This window comes from Ischnura elegans, chromosome X, assembly GCF_921293095.1.
Source record: "Ischnura elegans chromosome X, ioIscEleg1.1, whole genome shotgun sequence".
Lineage (NCBI taxonomy): Eukaryota > Metazoa > Arthropoda > Insecta > Odonata > Coenagrionidae > Ischnura > Ischnura elegans.
In genome coordinates this window covers 21,163,615-21,169,282 of record NC_060259.1, presented here as the reverse complement: position 1 = coordinate 21,169,282, position 5,668 = coordinate 21,163,615, and positions in this window count along the sequence as shown.

The window sequence follows — 5,668 nt, the reverse complement described above, 5'->3', positions numbered from 1 at the left end:
CTTGGTGAAGAAAAAGTTACCTTTCTGGGATTGACACGAATGTAATTTTATTGTATGAATGTCGTTGTGATGATAAGTTTCAAGCTAAAATGATTCAGCATCGCAGTGTGCTTTTCACACTTTTTGTCACCCGACGAAAGTCTCAGAAATATCGTGTGCCAAATAGATAACGAAGATTTTGTAATATCTTCAGGAATATCATTAACTCATATCATCACTTTTTTTTTCCGTCCAAGATGGCGGCGAGGCAAGCCAGGCGTGTATGTCTCTCCACAGTATTACTTTATTTCTATGGTTCAAACGTGTGCGTTTATGTTTTGTGTGTGTTTTTCCGATGCAGATAGTGCTTTACTTCGTTGGGACGAGTTACTGAAATGCTGCTCATGCAACTTTTGGATTATTGTGCTTTATACTAGTTCTGGTGTTGTTTTACCCACCCTTCCGAATCGGGCCTATGACTCTCGGTCAACGTGACTCGTCGCTCCCGGGATTTGGCCTGCCTCCTCCACGGCAACCGTTGTTCGTCCCTTCCGGTGTTCTCCCTTTGTCCCTTCAAGTCCCTCCCAAAAATTTAGTGCTTGATGTCTAATTGTGTGTTATATAATTATTGAAGTGCTAGTTTCTTAGCGCCCTTTCTCGACTTAAAATGTGTGCAACGAAGTTGAGTGTATATTACCAAAATGTTCGTAGTTTGAGAAACAAGCTTGGGGCAATGGACTCGTTTCTTCATGAACTACGAAATCACCAAGTGATATCCCTCACGGAGACGTGGCTTTGCGACAATGTTTCTGATGGCGAATTATCTATATCCACTTCTCATCAAATTTTCAGATGTGATCGAGTCGGTAAGCGTGGCGGTGGTGTCCTTCTTGGTGTTGACAATGGTTTCTTGGCGCTACGTCGCCCTGATTTGGAGTTAGGCCCCGAGATTTTATGGGTCGAAGTAACTTTTCCCTTTAATGCAACGTCTTCTGTAGGGAGAAGGCTATTAATTGGTACATTTATCGACCACCTTCTGGTGATATTACAACTTTGGAAAAGTGTTTCAACTCTGTGTCACTAGCCCGCAGTGTGGGTGAAGTTATGCTCTTAGGTGACTTTAATTTAGGCATTGACTGGTCCTACCCTGTGAATGTTAAGAGTTTATCTGGCCTTGAGGAGTTTTTTGTTGATCATTTCATTAATGGCCTGGGCCTTAAGCAATGCAATATGTTTCCTACGAGGGGGTTGGCAGTCCTGGATCTTGTCTTATCCTCGCTCGAGTTGAAAGTTTGCCCTGCTGGCGACTATTTCTGCTCCGACCACGGGTCCCTAGAAATTTCGCTTGAACCCAGCGGGTGGCCACCCCCTACACCAAGGTCTACTCCGCCCCCTTCTCTACGTCCTCCCACCCCCATCTGGAAAAGAACGGATTGGGCTCATGTTAATGACACCCTCAACTGCCTCCCATGGTGCCTCTTGGAAGAAGGCTCTGTGGACGAAGCCCTTGATATGTTTTATGACTGGTTGGCAGGTGTCCTGAAGGACTGCATTCCGCATCGGAAACCCCGTTCTAGAAAGTTCCCACTTTGGATGACCAGTGAGACAGTTTTTGTTTTAAAGAATAAGCTAAGTGCTTGGCGCCTGTACAAACTTTTTCCTAACCCCAACACATTAAAAACTTTCATGAACCTTCGGCGTCATGCCAATTATCTGACTAAGTTAGACTTTACCAACTATATAGCCTCAATTTCCTCCGAATGTGTTTCCAACCCAAAACGGTTCTGGTCTATGATCAACTCCAGGCGTAACTCTGCTTCCACGCCTATGGAAATGTCTTTTGGTGATGTAACTGCTGTTGGTCCTGGGCGTGCTGACCTTTTTTCCAAGTTCTTTTCATCCACCTTCACCTCTAATCAACTTTTGGATACCTCTGTTCTTGATATTAAATGTGTTAGTTCCCACTCTCTCTCCTCACTTTCCACTTCTCCCGATGAATGTCTAAAATTGCTGTCATCCCTTAAAACTAACCGTGCAACTGGTTCAGATCAGCTGGCCGCAATGTTCCTAAAAAATGCAGCCCCTTCCTTGGCTTTACCCCTATCCATCATTTTTAATAGATGTTTTTCAACGGCATATTTTCCGTCAGTGTGGAAAATTGGCAGCATTTTCCCACTCTTCAAATCCGGAAAGAAATCTTCTGTAGAATCATACCGTCCTATCTCAATTTTGCCAATTATATCGACTATTTTTGAGCGCATCATTCATCAACGTCTGTTGTCTTTCTCTCTTCCCTTAATATCTGACGAACAGCATGGTTTCCTTCCCGGATCATCTACAGTAACAAATCTGTCCATTTTGCACAAATATTGCATTGACGCTTTCGAGACTTCATCACAGCTGGATGTATGCTACATTGATTTTGCCAAAGCTTTTGACAAAATTAACCATCAATTACTGCTCTTCAAATTAGAGAATCGGTATAATGTCCATGGTAATTTCCTTTCTATCTTATCTTCTTTCCTTCAGAACCGGCAACAATACACAATAGTAAATGGGTCGCGTTCTTTGATGGCACCGGTTACATCTGGAGTTCCACAAGGGAGTGTCCTCGGGCCTTTACTGTTTGCATTATACATAGATGATCTAGTTAACATTATCTCCTCCACCAATTGCAAAATATTATTATACGCAGATGACTGCAAAATTTTTAAACAGATTGATTCCCCGAATGACTGCCTTGCTCTGCAGAAGGCTCTTGATGCCATAGACCAATGGTCTGAGATTTGGAGTCTAAAAATTAATCCAGCCAAGTCTACCATTCTACCATTCACCCTACGCAAGTCTATCCTGAGTATAAATTACCGATTATCTGGACATCATATTCCTTCGGTCACCTCTCAGAAGGATTTAGGGGTTATTTTTGACTCTAAGCTGCTCTTTCGTGAGCACATTAAATCCATTTCCACCCGCGCTATGTCTTTGGTGGGTATGATGTATCGCCATAGTGAGGTGTTGGATTTAATTGCTCTACGCACCTTCTTCCTTTCCTGTGTCTCTCCGGTCCTAGAATACTGCAGCCAAATCTGGTCTTCGGCCCCACCTTCTTCATTAAAGCTCCTGGAACGTCCATTGAATTTTTTCCTTTCTGTTGTCCGCTACCGCCACTTGCCTTTTCGTAACTTCTCCCTCAATAAGATTAGATCCTCTCTTGGCATTTCTACTTTAGCTGATCGCCGTATCCTCAATGACCGGAGACTCTTTTTAAATATCATCAATGGCAAATACAGGTCATCAGACCTTCTTTCTTTTTTTCCGCTTCGTGTTCCTTCGCGCACGACGAGGTCGAGTGACCTATTTCATTGTTTCACCCCCCGCCTTTCTGTTTCTAAACGTTCTTTTCTATTCAGACTTCCTTCTTCCATTAACTCATATGCCAAATGTGTTCCAAATTTTGATCCTTTTTTTCATCCCACACCCAACTTGCACCATCACTATCGTAATTTTCCCCCTATTCCTCGCCCCACCTGATGACTATTCTTTGTTATTATTTGTAATTACTGTTGAATTTTTTTTGTTTTTGTTGGTTACGTTGCTTAATGTTATGTAATTATTTCTCCTGTTATTGTAGTCCTCTGTAATTGGCCTCGTGCTGTTTTTGGACTAAATAAATAAATAAATAAATAAATAAATAAATAAATATCTTCAGGAATATCATTAAGTAATATCTTCAGGAGTATAATTAACTTTATATCATTGCTATAAAGTTTTATTATTTCAATCTGATTTTCACTCATCAATGAGGAGCACAAAATATATTTATCCTAACTACTATTACCTAATTATCCAAGGCAGAGTGAATCAGGCACCCTGAAAGTTGTCACCAAATCATGTTAAAATATTTCTTTGAATATTTGCTTCGTGTTTATATAATACTTCCGTATATTTTGGTGAAATAAACTGGTATTATCGCGTGGCGCAATATGTATTTATATTACGCGTGTTATAAGGAGTGCATATTTCTTGCTGCATGGCGTTTAAATCGCTACGGATTCAAGGTCCTAGACTAATTAATATTAGTACCTTTCAGATGTGATCAAGTGTGTGACTTCGTTTTTTTTTCTAAGTTTTTCATTGAACGATGAAGTGAAAATAAAATGTTTTGTATATTTTTTTCGTCCGCTTATTTCACCGATTAATTGAGGCTACCATGGATGACTGACCTATAACTCATCAAAATGCAATATAAAAATGCAATTACCAGCCTATGAGGCGGCGGGATTAAAGTACATCCTCACTATTTGACGCTCTTCTTAATATCTCGATTATTAATAATATTTTACCATTCAACAAACTACGAAAAAGGTAATTAACATCATTGGTGGTGGTGGTGATAGGCATTCATATATTTTGAAAAAAGGTGGCAATTCTAATTTCACCCAAGCTTGCCTCCTAAAAATTATGATTAGTTCGGCAAAACGTCTCTAATGCAAACATTTTTGATGATTTTTCTAGTGCTATCCCACAAACATCCTGGGAATTGTTTGTCAGTGATTTATTGGAGCGGGAACACAAGGAATTTTGCCCCTTTTATTGTTCTTGCTCTGTGTAATAAAATTATCTACAAGCGAAGTCTTTGCATGGCATTGATTTTGGACGTGGTTCAGCAGACTCCAACATTCGAGGGTGTGAGCTGTTGCAGGTTGTCATTGAAAAACATACAGGAATAATTGTGTAATGTCTGCTTTTTTCCTTGAGAACAATAGAAATGAAGATTTCTCGGGTCTCACTTCGGATAAGGTCCTCCATATCTCCCTCCGACGTTTCGATGCCCAACTCACCCATCGTCCTGTGGGGTTCAGGAATTAAATCATTCCAGTGTCCCTGAATGAATAGTTGGATTCCTGAATCCCAGAAGACTATGGGCGAGTTGAACATCAAAACGTTGGCAGGATATATGTAGGACCTTTCCCGGTGTGAAATTCGAGAAATCTTCACTTCCAAAACTCATTGTGCTTTTCATATCCTATCAAATATGACTACGAATATACTATGGGGGTATTATGTGTCGGAAAACATGAGAGAAGTTTTCCAAGCATTTGATAACACTGGACGGCATAAAAATTGGCCCTGATGCCATTCAAGCTGGTTTTAATGTAAAATCACCCCCCGAATACGAATATGACATCCGTTTTTCCTCATCACCCACAATTTGCAATGGAGCCCACCTCCTATTTGTATCACATTTCGATAATTTGGAGGGAATGAAAGGAGTATTTTGCATTTTAATTCCTTCTAAGGGTTTATAGGTGTGAAAAATTCTAAAACCATGATCTTTATGGCAAGGAGGCAGATTTAGGAGAGATTAGTCCCAATGAATTGCATAAAACACATCAGAAGTGATTGAATTTGCTCGTTTTTTTCGCAATTCACCCTTCAAAATGATAATTGCTGGTCCTGAGAGGTGAAAGTAATGCAGCCCAACTCAGGATATTGAACTTCATGAGGTTAATCTCACAGCTCTGTCAGCGTTAATCGCACAGCGACATTTAATATACATGCTGACATAGTATCCTGAAAACCTAAAGGAAAAGACGATACAACTTATTCGGCCAAATAATAAGAAATGATGGCATGATGAAGACGATCGTAGACGCACATGTTATTATAAGGAATTCATAAGAAAAGA